Source organism: Cuculus canorus, chromosome 18 (assembly GCF_017976375.1).
Source record: "Cuculus canorus isolate bCucCan1 chromosome 18, bCucCan1.pri, whole genome shotgun sequence".
Lineage (NCBI taxonomy): Eukaryota > Metazoa > Chordata > Aves > Cuculiformes > Cuculidae > Cuculus > Cuculus canorus.
This window is the reverse complement of record NC_071418.1, coordinates 3,903-19,308: the sequence shown is the minus strand read 5'-3', so window position 1 is coordinate 19,308 and position 15,406 is coordinate 3,903. Positions and strand designations below refer to the sequence as shown.

The following is a 15,406-nucleotide window of genomic DNA, read 5'->3' as shown; positions in this document are numbered from 1 at the left end:
TGTGTCTCATGCAGTAGCAAAGTCACAGAGACTGTCCTATTTCTCAGCAGCTGAAGAAGTAGCAAACTCCAAAGGGCATTTTCAACTCTTTGTTACTGAACCTCTTCTTGCCATTTTCCCACCAGTCTCACCATTGCATACAGTCATGTGTTTTGTGTTACTATGTCCAGGCTAATATGTTCAGGCTGACAAGTACAATAAAACTAGTTTAGAGAAGCCAAAAACGAAAGCAGACCCCAGACATAAGAGGACAGGCTGTGAAACTCCTATATTCACATCAAGTACAGACACAGTCTGCTTTTATCACCTGAGTTGCATCCTCTCACAGAGCTAACTCAATAAGATCACTGCTGCAACATCATTAGTCAGGCTCCGATTGCAGGGATCTGTGAATCCCAGGCACGTGCGAAAAGTGAGTCAGCTAGGGGCCTGTGCCTCTAAGCCACAGAGCACTGGGGCAGGGAGGGAGAGAGGGGAAGAAAATACACTGAAGCTCTGCCACTTTAGACATCCTGACAATATCAGCACATGGATCTTTTCACCAACACTTCTCTGAGCAGAAGCTTAGAAGAAAATTTCAGCATAGGAATAAGCCACCTGTGTACATAAAGAAGAGCTGACTTGTTAGAAAAACACAGGGGACTGGATTAGAAAAGAGAGGCATTAGAGCCATGCAGACAGACAGAGGATTTAAAAAAAGGGCAGAGATTAGCACAAAAGATCAGAAATAGAAAGATGAGCAGGAAAGGTGCCCATCAAGATACAGAATAAAAAGAAAAACTAGAACAGCAACAGTAGACAATACAAAGAGATAGGGAGTGAAAGAGAGGGATGGAAAGAGAGAGAGGAAGGCAAGGCACTTGCAGACACAGAGGAAAAAAGAACTCCAGGGATCAGGCCAGTGAAATTGTAGGGGAAAAGAGAAGGATGCAGATTAGGACAAAGATGGAAAAAGAAAAAGGAACTATGAGTGCAGGACAGAGACAGAAGGCTTGAAAGAAAACAGAGAGAAAATAGAACAGAAAAAAAAAGAAGAGGGGTACAGGGAAACTAGAGAAAAAATAGTATAACAGCATGGTAAATAAAAGGAACTAAAAATCCAACCCTAATATGTTCAATACCTAGTCACATCACTGGCACAATATTGTAGTGAAAGAGCACATACACATTATTTCTGGTAAGGATCCTTGTGTGCATTCAGTATTTTTCTTGCTCTGAATGTAAGGCAGAGTTAATAAAACACAGCTGCTCCCCAGGCCCTATTTATATCTTTGAGGGGGGTTCACCCCACCCTATTCCCAGGTGGTGGGTGGGGAGGCCCAGGGGTATATGAGCTACAGGCCTTCTCTCTGGAGGTCATTCAGCTTCTGATCTTCTTTGAGGTCAGTGTTCTGCTGTTCTTTCAAGTCTTTGCTTCTTCTGAGCATGCTAAGCTACTTGAGTAATTTTTTTTTTTTTTTTTTTTTTTGTGGGGGAGGCTTTTAGAGAAGTAGAAGCATACGTTGGCAGTAAGAGCTTTGAAAGGAGTCCAGGCTAAGCAGCATATACAGATGTGAGTGGGTTTTTTTGTGTATGAGGGTGTGTTTGGTTTTAAGTCAGTAGTTTTTTGGGTTTTTTTTTTTTTTTTTTTGGGTGTTGGAGATGACAAGATGCTTTAATAGTTTGGGTGTTGTGGTTTGTTTTTTCTTTTTTTTTAATTCCAGATGCTTTACTCCTGCTTAGAATTTCTGATTACTAGATGACTTGTTGCTGTTCCTCTTTCCATGTGACATGCTGCGTTGGTGCTATAGCCTTTGCAGTTTGTAACAGGCACTTAGTAGGTTATAATGATCTGGAATTCAGTTTGCCAGTCTACAGTGGGAATTTGAGTCTGTGGGATGGCAGAAGACAGAAGTGGACAGTAGAACACAGGGAAGGACAGCAACACAGAAGGGTCAGGGAGTTCAAATATAGGGCAAGTGCTGTTAGGAAGGAGGAGGTTCCCTTCTCTGATGGTTCAGGATTGGGGAATATTTTTAATGGTTTGGGACTGAGGGATGCTTAGGGGAAGGGAGATGGATTCATCAATTTTTCTTGGATTGACTTTGCAGTCAGATGTGAGTGCTATTCAGGTTTGCCCTGTTCTAGTCTCTCTGCAGATGGTGGGATATACAATGAAGTTGATACACAATATGTGGATCATCTGGACGTTTGTGCAGCAATTGTCTGGTTTGAACATCAGATCAGTCTGATCCTGAAAAGTATCAGCTACACTAAAAAAAAAAATGTAATCTTCAGGGCTCTGAGATCTCTACTCCCTTGTGCCTTCTACTTACTGTGTTCCCTAACTGACTTCTTGGCATCCATCTGAATGTCAGAGACCTCACTACTTAAAGGTATGGACTTAATGCTTATCTGCAGTGCAGGATTCTGCCCCTACTTTCCTTTCCATTTCTCAGGGAAGAGAATGGATATTATTTTGGCTTGTAACAGTACCTGAGCAACTCTTCTTCAGCTGGTCTGTGGGCACGCGAGCCTCCCTTATTGGCAGAGTTTTGGCTTTTACCTTAACTTACCAGTGAGGTTTGCTATAGTATCGGTCACAGCAGTTACTACCCCCTCCTTGTTATCCATTGTGGTTTTTTTAGTCACTGAGTTTCCAATTTAGGTCTTTCAGTAGTCAAACCCCCACCATTTTGAGTTTTTCCATTGGCTGACTGCTAATTCCTTTGGGAATTGGCCTCGAGTGCCTCTCTCCACTGTTATGTTTGGCTTCTCGTCTGTGCTTCATCCTTTGGGCTGTCTCCATGGCTGCATGGTGAGTGTCCTGTGTTTTTATGCCTTCTGTGTCTATCATCTTTACTAGTTTTCAACTAGAATACTTCTGCAAGTTTTTTTTCTTCAGTCCTGTGACTGAAGTTGGGTAACTTCCTAACATCTGGATTCCTATGCCTCACCTTTCTTTTGTCCTGGGTATCACCACTGTGGCCCTATGATGGGAGCGGTGGGGAGGAGAGGGAAGTAGATCCCATAGAATTCTGTGGCACCAGTAAGCTATTCAGGCTTATTCTCATCATTGTGGGGCAAATGAGGAGGAAGGAGCATTATACGGCAACTCTGTGAAGTATTTACCTTTGGTTTTGAAGTACAGTGCAAGCCTCCTTAGGAACAGGAAGAGCATTTGAGACAAGCTGGGTAGTAGGGAGAAGGAGCACAGGACAGACTTCTCGCAACAGTAAGTTTCTCTTGTTATCTTAGTTGTCCTAGATGACAACAGCTGCAGCATCTGACATTAGAAACAGTGCGGAGCAAGTGAGTGAACAACATGGCAGTTAGGCAGAGCAAGTTGTTCTGTGAGACACTGACACAGACTAGTGCAATGCTGACTGTCGGCACAGTTTTAGTTCTCCATTTGGTTTTCTTGCAGATGGGAAAGAGGAATCTGTTGACTGTAGGATCATTCCACGTAGCTGATGCTATTGCAGTTTTTTCTGCTGAGAATGACTCCTGGCCAGTTGAGGTACCAGGGCTGGGGTGGGGTGTGGCAGTGGGGAGAAGGTTGGGAATGGCAGGGAGGGGTTTTAAAGGAAACATAGGGGAGAGGGCCGTGCAGGGAGAGTCGCGTTTGGGCAGCCAAAGTCAGAGGGGCCTACCTCTCTGCCCAAAACTAGCATGGGCAGGGCAGTTCCAGTCCATGTCTGTCGTCGTCTAGTTTCTGTAGTCTGTGTGCCACATCTGAAGTTTTCTGCGGGTCTTGATGTCCTCTTTGCACTCTAGGCATGCTGGACGTACCTTGGGCACCACGTCTAGGGTCACGAATGCTTGTACTCATTACTGCAGTGTCGATCGGGTACTGCTTTTCTCACATCGCAATCCTAAAGCAATGACTGAGGAAAGCAGTCTGTGTGGCTATGTAGCCACAGAGGGGATGACCAAAACTGTGCGGCAGAAGCCAGTCGAGCAGTAGCGAAGCAGTTCAGATTCCAAGGCTGAGGTTTAACATTGGGTTTTGTTGTGGATTTGTTCTTCTTGGCTGTAGTGTGCAGTGGAGATGGTATCGCTAAAAGCAAGCATGTGATCTGCAACTGTTAAGGCATCACTGATTGTCGTGGTGACTCTTCTGATATTTTGTCTTTCAGACGCAGAGGGATGACCTGTGCCCAAAGGCCACTGACAGTTGTGGATAGAGTGGCATAGGGCGGCGAGTTGGCTGTGGTGTAGTTTGGAAAATGTGAGCCATGGGTATGTGACTAGATAATGGTTTGGTTTTGTGTTTTCACTTTGCAAGTACTGAGCAATTAGCAAAGCAGAATAGTGGCAGTGGAGCTGACTTGAATGAGGAGAGCAACGTTGAGTTATGTGAGGCAGCAGTTATTGTTCAGCTGCCTTAGTGTCTGTAAAGGGACACCCGTCCTTTGCTGTTTGTTTCAAGGAGAAAAAATTCCTCCTGAGGAAGATCTCTTTCTTCATCCCTAAGACCCCGGCCCATGACGACCAGGAGGCACTACACAGATTGAAGACTGGAGCTAACTTTCCAGCACAGATTATAATACAAAGCAGGGAAAGGTTATGAATAGGTAGTAGGTGCTTATACCTATGCATATCTTGACAGTATAAGTAACTGCTTGTAAAGTTATATGGTGTGCAAACTAGGAGGAGAATCTCCTTGCACCCCAGCGCTGGAAATAAACATACCTGCTTTATGACTCACTTTGGGTTATAGGGTTTGATTCTGAAAAACAATGCGGTTTGAGGTTTTTCTTGTGAAGGGCAGCTTCAGACTCTTGCTGCTCTGAAAGCTAAGTTGGTGGTCCATGGATGTGCAGGAATAGTCTCCTTTGGGCAGGTAAAGGTGGGTGAGGGTTACTTTTCAGCCAAACACTAGCCTATGCCAGGCAGGGCAGTTCCAGCCTCTGTCTGTATTGTTCTGTAGCTTATCTAGTCCATGTGCTGTGTTCTAAATCTTCTGCAGTTCTGTGCGTCCTCTTTGTGCTCAAGACACAAAGCACGTGCCTTGGGTGCTATTTCTACGGTTCCAAATGCTTGCACTCATCCCATTGGCCTCAGCCCCTTAATCCAGCTTGTTAAGATCCCACTGTATAGCCTCCCTACCCTCCAATAGTTCAACCTCACCATCCAAGTTGTTGATAAAGATATTGAACTGCCCTGGGCTCAGCACCGAGCCCTGGGGAAACACCACTTGTTACCAGCCTCCCACTGGCTTCAAGCCCATTTACTGCCATTCTTTGGGCCGAGCTATCAAGCCAGTTTTTAACCCAGCAGAGGGTGTGCTGCTCCAGGCCAGTGGTAGCCAGTTTCTCAAGGAGAATATTGTAAGATATTGTGTCAAAGGCTTCGATAAAGGTCAGGTACACCGTATCCACAGTTTTTCCCTCATCCATCAAGCAGGTCACCTCATCATAGAAGGTAATCACGTATAGTTTGGCAGGACCTGCTATTCATAAGCCCACGCTGAGTGAGCCTGGTCACCCAGTTGTTCTGTACGTGCTGTTAGATGGTATCCAAGATAACCTGCTCCATGACATTCCCTCGCACTGAGGTCAGACTGACAGGTCTGTAGTTTCCTAGATCCTCTCTCCAGCTCTTCATGTAAATGGGTGCAATATCTGCCAGCTTCCAGGCCAATGGAACTTCACCAGTCAGCGGACTCAAACCCTACAACCCAAAATGAGTTATAAAGCAGGTATGTTTATTTCCAGCTCTGGGGTGCAAGGGGGTTCTCCTCCTAGCTTGCACACCGTATAGCTTAACAAGCAGCTACCTATAGTGTAAAGACATGCATAGGTATAAGCGCCTACTACATATTCGTAACCTTTCCCCACTTCATATTATAATTAGTTGTGGCAAGTTCACTTCAGTCTTGCACCTGCGTAGTGCCTCCTGATGGTCGTGGGCTGGGGTCTTAGAGGTTTGGCAAGCATGTCTGTCAGCTCTCAATACCATCGGATGAATCCCCTCTGGCCCCATAGACAAGAATACCTGATTTGCCTAAGCAGGGCTCTGGCCCTTCCCTCTTGGAGCAAGGGAGCCTTGTTTTGTTCTTCCTCCCTGTGTACAGCCTCATAGAATCACTAGGTTGGAAGGGACCCACTAGATTATAGAGTCCACCAATTCCTAACACTCCCTACACCATGCCTCTCAGCAATTCATCCACCCGTCCCTTAAATACCTCCTGGAAAGGTGACTCAACCACCTCCCTGGGCAGCCTGTTGCAGTTCCCAATGACCCTTTCCCCGAAAATTTTTTTCCTGATGTCCAGCCTGAACCTCCCCTGATGTGGAGCTTGAGGCCATTCCCCCTTGTCCTGTCCCCTGTCACCTGGGAGAAAAGGCCAGCTCCCTCCTCTCCACAACCTCCTTTCAGGTAGTTGTGGAGAGCTATAAAGTCTCCCCTCAGCCTCCTCCAGGCTAAACAACCCCAGCTCTCTCAGCTGCTCCTTGTAAGATTTGTTTTCCAGCCCCCTCACCAGCTTCATTGCTCTTCTCTGGACATGCTCCAGAGCCTCAACATCCTTCTTGTGGTGAGGGGCCCAGAACTGAACACAGTAGTGAAGGTGTGGTCTCACTAGGGCCGAGTACAGAGAGGGAATAACCTTCTTGGACCTGCTGGTCATGCTGTTTCTGATACAAGCCAAGATGCCATTGCTGGCTCATGTTCAGTCGGCTGTCAACCAACACCCCAGATCTTTCTCCTCTAGGCAGCTTTTAAGCCAGACTTCTCCGAGTCTGTAGCCCTGCATAGGGTTGTTATGCCCCAAGTGCAGAGCCCAGCATTTGGCCTTGTTGAACCTCATGCTATTGGTCTCAGCCCATCGCTCCAGCCTGTTCAGGTCCTTTTGCAGAGCCTCCCTACCCTCCATCAGATTCACGCTTCTACCCAGCTTAGTTGTCATCTGCAAACTTCCTAAGACTCCACTCAATGCCTTCATCCAGGTTCATTGATAAAGACATTGAACAGGGCTGGACCCGGTACTGAGCCCTGGGGAAACCAACTTGTAACTGGCCTCCAGCTGGAGTTAAGTCCATTTACCACCACTCTCTGGGCCCGGCCATCCAATCAGTTTTCAACTCAAGATAGGGTGCCCCTGTCCAGTCCAGAGGCTGACAGTTTCTGAAGGAGAATGTGAGAAACCCTGTCAAAGGCTTTACTGAAGTCCTCGAAGACTATATCCACAGCCTTTCCCTCATCCAGTACTTGAGTGACTTTGTCATAGAAGGCAATCAGGTTAGTTTGGCAAGACCTGCCTTTCGTGAACCCCTATTGACTCAGGAGGTGGAGTATCCAGGGACCATCTCACATTATGATTAAAGACTGAGGCAAAGGCAGCCCTAAGCCTCTTATCTTCATCCTTCATCACTGTTGTTCCCCCTGCATCCAGTAAAGGATGGAAGTTCTCCTTGGTCTTTCTTTTGTTATTGATGCCTTTTCAGAAAGATTTCTTATTATTTTCACAGAATTGGCCAATCTAAGCTATAATTGGTCTTTAGCCTTTCTGATTCTTTTGTCTACACCATCTTACTTCATCTTTGTAGTCCTCGCAAGTCACCCGCCCCTTCTGTCAGAGTTTGTATATTTTCCTCTTTTTCCTGATTTCCAGCCAGAGCTCTTTACTCAGCCAGGCACATATGTGGATGTTTGTCTGGTTGGAGATGCTCTGCCTGAAGCATAGCTATGCTAGTGAAGAGAAGAATAACAGTGAGATCCTATGATTAATAGAGAACCCGGGGTGGTGCATGGTGCATGCACAGAGAGCACAAAAATAGGAGCAGAGACACAAAGAAAGAGCACAGACACACACAAAACAAGCCCAGAGACAACAACAATGGGCACAGAGATGCCAATATCAAGCCAAGAGCCCCAAGCCTAAGGCCCCCAAAATGGGCTCAGAGACCCAAAAAAACCAAGTCCCCCAAGTGGGCAGAGGCTCAAAAAATGGGCTCAGACACCCCAATAGAAGCCTCAGGACCCTGAAAATGGGACCAGAGCCCCCGCAAATGAGCAGACACCCTAAAATAAGCACAGTGGTCCCCAAAATGGGAACAGAGAGACAAAAAAAGTAGGTAGGGAGATCGCCACACAAGCCCTGTGACTCCTTCAACAAGCCCAGAGCACATGTGTTCACTGCAGCACTGTCTGTCTGTAGAAGCATTTTGAGGGGTACAGTCAGAAATAATTGTTCCTCTTGCTTCACCCTTCTGTAAACATTGATAGAAATAATGTATTTTAACACTAAAAGGGTGCCTGGGCTGCTTTGCCGTGCCAAACTTTCACACGAACATGATTGAGAACATCTTAGTGTAAAGCATTTATATTTGGTGAGATACCATTTAGTTCAAATAACTCTTAATCATGTACAAATAACAGAATAAATACTAAAATAAATAGTATTCTCGCTGGTTGTTTATAAAACTTAGTCCAGTGATTCTGCTTATGGTCTTGCAAGTCCTGAATTTCCTTGTGGTTTCCGTTCAAGGGCACAAGTGAAAACTTTTGACACTAATTTGTGGGAGATTCTCTTCTCATCTTTATTTGGATGGGTCACAGCCTAGGATAAGGGAATTGGAAGGACAGAGAAGGAAAAATGAGCAAAGCAGGAAAACGCTCTTGTTTGCGGCCGACAGCAGCTTCCTTTTATTATCCCGGCTCTCTGCTCCTTCTGCGTGACAGAAAAGCGCTACCGTAGCCTAAGTCGTCGAACACGGCTCTCTGCTGCCACCGGGTGACCGAAGGGCAGTTCTGCAGGCAAAGTCGATTAACCCGGTTCGCTGCTGACATCGGGTGACTAAAACGCGGTACTGCGGCCCGAGTCATCAAACCCGGCTCTTCCCTGACACCGGGTGACCGAAAAGCAATACAGCAGCCTAAAACAAGGAATGAGAGTTAACCAACACAGGTATTCAGTAAGAAGAATTGAAGGCGTTTTTTCAAAACAAGGGCACGTTATCAGGAACACTTGGAGCTCAGGCCGAAGCTGTGTAGCTCTGCTTCAGTGAGAAAAGAGACTGTCCAAGGCTAACCGTTTCTGTGGTTTTAAACACAGCCAATTCAGCTAAGGCCAAGAGTGGGTTTATGATAATGGAATAATGGAAATAATTGTAATAGTAATGCCTTTTTAGTGAACTTATTGTAGCAGCCTAGCACACGTTAATGAATATGTATCTTTTTACACTGTAAGCAGCTGCTTGTTAGACAATACAGTGTGCAAGCTAGAAGGAGAAAATCTCTCCTATAAATAAAACATACCTGCCTTATCACTCTCCTGAGTTGTGAAGTTTGTTTCTGCGTGTTGTGCCCGAGTGAAATTAACGTGGTTCTCTGCTGCCACCGAGTGACAGAAAAGTGGTTCTGCAGCCCTCATCCATTAATGTGTCTCTCTGCTGCCACTAGGTGACCGAAACGCGCTACTGCAGCCCTAGTCGTCCTCTCATACAGTAGCAAAGTCGCAGAGACCGTCCTGTTTCTCAGGAACTGAAGAAGTAGCAAACTCTAAAGGGTATTCGCAACTGTTTGTTATTGATCCTCTTCTTGCCCTTTTTCCACCAGTCTTACCATTGCATACAGCCATGTCTTTTGTGTAGTCATCAGGCTAAAATGTCCAGGCTGACAAGTACAATAAAGCCATCATAGACAAGATAAAAATGAAAGCAGACCCCAGACATAAGAAGAAAGGCTGTGAAACCCCTGTATTTACATCAAGTACAGACACAGTCTTTGCTTTTATCAGCTGAGTTGCATCCTCTCACAGAACTAACTCAATACAGTCACTGCTGCAACATCGTTAGTCAGGCTTCAATTGCAGCGATATGTGAATCCCAGGCACGTACAAAAAGCAAGTCAGCTAGGGGCCTGTGCCTCTAAGTCACAGAGCACCGAGGCAGGGAGGGAGAGAGGAGAAGAAAATACACTAAAGCTCTGTCACTTTAGACCTCCCAAAGATATGAACATAGAGATCTTTTCACCAATATTTTTCTGAGCAGAAGCTTAGAAGAAAATTTGAGCAAAAGAATCTTATAAAGCCACATGGATACATAAAGTAGAGCTGACTTGTTTGAGAACCACAAGGGACTGTATTAAAGAAAAAGAGAGAAATTAGAAGCCCTGCAGACAAAGGATTATAAAAAAGCATAGTGATTAGCAAAAAAAAATCAGAAATAGAAAGAGGAGCAGGAAAAGGGACTGTCAAGACACAGAATGAAAGAAAAAACTAGATTAGCAATAGTGAGGAATACAAAGGGATAGGGAGAAAAAGAGAAGGATGGAAAGAGAGAAAGGAAGGCACTTGCAGGCACAGAAAAAGAAAGTACTCCAGGGATAAGGCCTGTGAAATTGTGGGGAAAAAGAGAAGGCTATAGATTGGGACAAAGATGGAAAAGGAAAAAAGAACTATGGCCACAGGACAGAGACAGAAAACTGAAAAGGGAGAGAAAACAGAAGAGAAAAATAAAAGAAGAGAGGTACAGGGAAGCTGGGAGAGGGGGAGGGGAAATGTGAAAGAGCAAGTAAAACAGCAAATACCCTTATTTCCAGTAAAGTTCCTTTTTTGCATTCAGTGCTTTTCTTGCTGTGAATGTAAAGCAAAGTTAATAAAACACAGCTGCTCCCCAGGCTCTATTTATGCCTTTGAGGGGTTTGCCACACCCTATTCCCAGGTGGGGGGTATGGAGGCCTCAGGGGTATATAAGCCACAGGCCTTCCACTAGGGAGTCATTCAGCTTCTGGTCTTCCTTAAGATCAGTGCTCTGCTACTCTTTCAACTCATTGCAGCTTTGGGGTAGGTTAAGCTTTTTTGGTAAGATTTTTTTGGTTGGTTTTTTGGGTGTTTTGTTTTTTTTTTTTTGTGTTTTTTTTTGTGTCATTTTTAGAGAAGCAGAGGCTGCTGCTTGAGATAAGAGCTTGGGACCAGTGTAGGCTAAGCAGCATGCACAGCTGTAAGTACATTTGTTTTGTTTGTAGAGGTGAGTGCTTTTCTTTTAAGGTCTGTAATTTTTTACTGAGTGTTGGAGGGGGCGAGATGTTTCAATAGTTTGCTTTCTTTTTATTTCATTCTGTGGGCTTTGCATTTGCCTAGAATTTCTGGTTATGGGACAACTTGTTGCTGTTCTTCATTCCATGTGGGATGATGCTTTGGCTCTAGAGCTTTTGCAGTTTGTAACGGGCACCTTGTAGGTTATAATAATCTAGAATTCAGTTTGCAAGGCTAGAGTGAGATTTTGAATCCATGGGCTGGCAGAAGATAGGAGTGGCCAGCAGAACATAGGGAAGAGTTCAGAAGCACAGCAACAGTGAAGAGTCAGAGGGCTCAAAAAGAGGGTAGGTGCTGTTAGGAAGGAGCAGAGTTCTTTCTTTGGCCATTCAGGAGTGGAGAAGGACTTTAATGGTTTGGGGGATGGTGAAGGGAAGTGAGATGGGTTTATTGATCTTTCTCAGTTTAGTTTGGCAGTCATACGTGAGGGCCATCCACGTTTGCTCTCTCTGCAGCTGATGGGTGATACGATGAAGTTGAGACACAAGGTATGGATCATCTTGACCTTTGTGCAGCAATCATCTGGTTTGAATATCAGATGAGTTTGATCTTGAAAAGCATCAACTACACTCAAAACGTAATCTCTAGGGCTCTGAGATCTCTCCTTCCCTTGTGCCTTCTACTTCCCTTGTTCCCCCACTGACTTCTTTGGATGCATCCTGTCTCCATCCATCTGAATGTCAGAGACCTCACTACTTAAAGGTATGGACTCAGTGCTTTTCTGCAATGCAGGATTCTGTCCCTACTTTCCTTTGCGTTTGTCAGGGAAGAGGATGGATGTTATCTTGGCTTGTGACAGTTAGAAGCAGAGCAACTCTTCTTCATCTAGTCTGTGGGCACGCAAGCCTCCCTTACTACCAGAGTCTTGGATTTTTCCTTAACTTACCAATGAGGTTTGCTCTAGTATCATTTACAGTAGTTGTTACCTCATCCTTGTTATCAGTTGTGGTTTTTATGGTCATTGAGTTTCCAATTTAGGTCTTTGAGTAGTCGAATCCCACCATTGTGAGTTTTTTCCATTGGCTGATGGTCTCTGTAATTCCAGTCTCCATTGCTGCATGGTGAGTGTCCTGTGTTTTTTGTCTTCTGTGCCTGTCATCTTTACTGGTTTTCAATTAGAATATTTTTGCAAGTTTTTTTGTTCATTCCTGTGACTAAAGTTAGGTAATCTGCGAACATCTGGATCCCTGTGGCTCATCTTTCTGTTGTCCTGGGTATCGCCACTACTGCATTCCTACAATGGGAGTGGTGAAGAGGAGAGGTAAGCAGACTGCATGGAATTCTGTAGCACCAGTGAGGTAGTCCGGCTTATTGTCATCATTGATGGTGAGGAGGAAGTTAGATATGTCTCAAAGAGCGAAGTATTATTTGGCAACTTGGTTAAGTATTTACCCTTGGTTTTGCAGGTGCTGTGTGGGCCACCTTGGGAATGGGAAGAGCATTTCAGATGAGCGGAGTAGTACAGAGAAGAAGCACAAGACAGACTTCTTACAAGAACAACAGTAATTCTCTGGAGTTACTTGTCCCAGGTAATAACGGCCACAGCATCTGACACTAGAAATGGCAAATAGCAAATGAGCGAACAATGTGGCAGTTAGGCAGAGCAAGTTGTCGTGCAGGACACTGACATTGAACAGTGCAATACCAACTGTTGGCACTGTTTGTCTTCCATTTCATTTTCTTGCAGATGGCAAAGAGGAACCTGGTGACTGCAGGATCATCCCTCATAGCTGATGCTGTTGGAGGGGTTTTTTTTCTACTGAGGATAACTCTTGGCCTTCTGAAAGTTAAGTTGAGGGACCAAGGCTGAGGTGGATCTGGGAAGAGGGGAGAAGGTTGGGGATGGCAGGGAGGGATTTTAAAGGTAACATAGGGGAGAGGGCTGTGCAGGGAGAGTCCTATTTGGGCAGGCAAAGGCAGAGGGGCCTGCTTCTCAGCCCAAAACTAGCATGGGCAGGGCAGTTCTAGCCTGTGTCCGTTGTCGTCTAGTTTCTGCAGTCTGTGTGCCACATCTTAATTTTTCTGCAGGTCTTGATGTCCTCTTTGCACTCAAGGCATGCTGGACGTGCCTTGGGCACCATGTCTAGGGTTCCGAATGCTTGTACTCAATGTAGTGTCGATCGGGCACTGCTCTTCTTGCATTGCAATCCTAAAGCGTGGATCGGTCTTGCGTTTTGGAAGTTTGCAGTCAGATGTCTCTTGTGCTGCAGCCTTGCAGCATGTGTCGGCATCCACGTTCGTTAGTCATCTGTTTTCTTGGATCCCTGTTCTCGGACTTGTTCCGTGCATCCTCTGCACCTCTAGGTCTTTCAACGGGGCTTCCTGCCCGTGTCTGTCATCTAGGTTCTGTAGTCTGTGTGGCATGTCTTCAGTTTTCTGCAGGTCTTGATGTCTTCTTTGCCCTCAAGGCATGCTGGACATGCCTTGGGCACCATGTCTAGGATCCCAAATGCTTGTACTCATCAATGCGGTCTCGATTGGGCACCGCTACTCTTGCATCGCGACCCTAAAGCGTGGATCGGTCTTGTTTTGGACGCTTCTGTTCAGTTGTCTCTTTTGCTGCGGCCTTGCAGCCTGCGTCGGCGTCCACGATTGTTAGTCACGCATTTTCTTGGATCCCTGTTCTGGGACTTGTTCCATGCATCCTCTGCATCTTTAGGTCTTTAAATGGGGCTTCTTGCTCCTTCATTCTCCCAGTTGCGGCTGTATCTCTTTGTAATCAGCCACGGTCCTTCACTTTTCCAGGGCTGCCATAGATTCTTCTTTGTAGTCCTGTACAACATCTTGTCCAATGGCATGTCTGATCCAGGAATCATTCTTCATACAGCGAGTTCTTTTGTCCCTGGTTCATGACATCGGTCTTGTGTGCAGTATTGTTCTGTGTTTCGTGTCTGGCTGGAGCTGCTCTGCCCGATGCATGGAGGTGGTAAGAGCGAGTAGAGGTAGAAGGGCAAGATTCTGTGGTTAATATGCTGATATGCCTAAACCTTTCAGTTTAGGGGCATACCATACGTTGCAGAAGAAGTAGCCCTAGGTGCAGTGGGTGAGGAGAGCAGTTTCTGCTTGGCTGTGCAGCCACAGAGGAGATGACCAAAAGTGTGCGGGAGAATCCAGTGGAGTGGTAACGGAGCAGTTTAAATTCAAAGGGATTGGGACGTAATGTTTGGGTTTGGTTGTTGACTTGTGCTTGGCTGTAGTGTGCAGTAGAGATGGTATTGCTAAATGGAAGTGAGAGGTCTGGAACCGTTAAGGTGTCACTGAATGTCTGAGTGACTACTTTGATATTGTGTTTTTCAGATGCAGAGGGACAACTGGTGTACCAAAAGCTGCTGATGGAGTTGCAGGTGGAGTGCCACAGGGAGGTGAGTCAGCTGTGGTGTCATTGGGAAGTTGTGGCTGGTGGCAATATAAATAGCTAATCTACATTTTCAGTTTGTGATCTTAAAAGCATCCCTTGCTGTCTGTATATTACAGGTGGAGACTAAGCCTCACCATGGCAGCCTGAGATGATGGATGCTGGGCAGGAGAGCGGTCAAGGAAACATAGCAGGAGATGGGTATTGCTGGGGGCAGCCTCTGCTTTGTGTTAGTATCTTAAGTACCTGTCTTCTTTTGCAGGTGCCACATACAGCCTCAGAGGAGTTAAGCTTCATGCTGAAAAATGGTTTGAGAGGTGAGGGGGTGGTTGTCCAAATTGGTGTCTAAGATCAATGTAGTACACAGCAACTCCATTGAGCATTTATCTTTGATTTTGCAGGCGCTGTGCAGGCCACCTTTGCGATGGGAAGAGCAGTTGAGGTGAGCCGGGTAGTGGGGAGAAGGAGCATGGGACTGATCTCTCAGAAGCACAACAGTAATTTTTGTCTGCCTATCTTAGGTGCCCCACGTGATGATGGCTGCAGCGTTGGATGTTTGAATTGGGACAGAACAGGTGAGCAGAATGTCTTGGCAATTTAGCTGTGGGTGTAGTACAAGTATTAGCACTGAGCAGTGCGATGCTGACTATCGGTGCTGTTTTCTGTTTGGTTTTCTTGCAGATGATAATCAAGAGGAACCTAGCCGTGCAGGGTTGTCCCACTTAGCTGATGCGGTTTGAGCTTTTTCTGCCAGGGATGGCTTCAGGTCTTTGGTCCTCTGAAAGTTAAGTTGAGGGGGCTGCAGTTTGGGGTTGGGAAGAAGGCAGAATGTTGAGAGCGGCAGGGAGGGGATTTAGCATATGGTAGAGGGCTGTGCTGGAAGAGTAACCTTTGTGCAGGTATAGGGAGGGATTCAATTCTCAGCTCAGAGCTAGCATGCACCAGACAGGGTAGTTCTAGCCCGTATCTGTGTTGTTGTTTAGTCTATGTAGCCTGTCTGCCATGTATGAAGTTTTCCACAGGCCTTG

At 45.8% G+C, this 15,406-nt stretch overlaps 2 long non-coding RNA genes across 3 annotated transcripts; both read left to right on the top strand.

Moving 5' to 3' along the window:
• The first annotated feature begins 1,658 nt into the window (after positions 1–1,658).
• LOC128853979 (uncharacterized) lies at positions 1,659–8,586 on the top strand. Its single transcript, XR_008452849.1, has 3 exons — positions 1,659–3,499; positions 4,119–4,221; positions 8,474–8,586. It is a non-coding gene; the product is annotated as an uncharacterized LOC128853979 (long non-coding RNA).
• A 2,294-nt stretch (positions 8,587–10,880) lies between these two features.
• On the top strand, positions 10,881–14,812 carry LOC128854001 (uncharacterized). 2 transcript variants are annotated; one of them, XR_008452872.1, is made up of 6 exons: positions 10,881–10,928; positions 11,479–11,511; positions 11,612–11,725; positions 12,002–12,084; positions 12,184–12,284; positions 12,430–14,812. It is a non-coding gene; the product is annotated as an uncharacterized LOC128854001 (long non-coding RNA). The 2 variants fall into 2 exon arrangements; XR_008452871.1 differs by lacking the exon at positions 10,881–10,928 and having other exon boundaries at positions 11,349–11,725; positions 12,430–14,695; positions 14,780–14,811.
• The last annotated feature ends 594 nt before the right edge of the window (positions 14,813–15,406 follow it).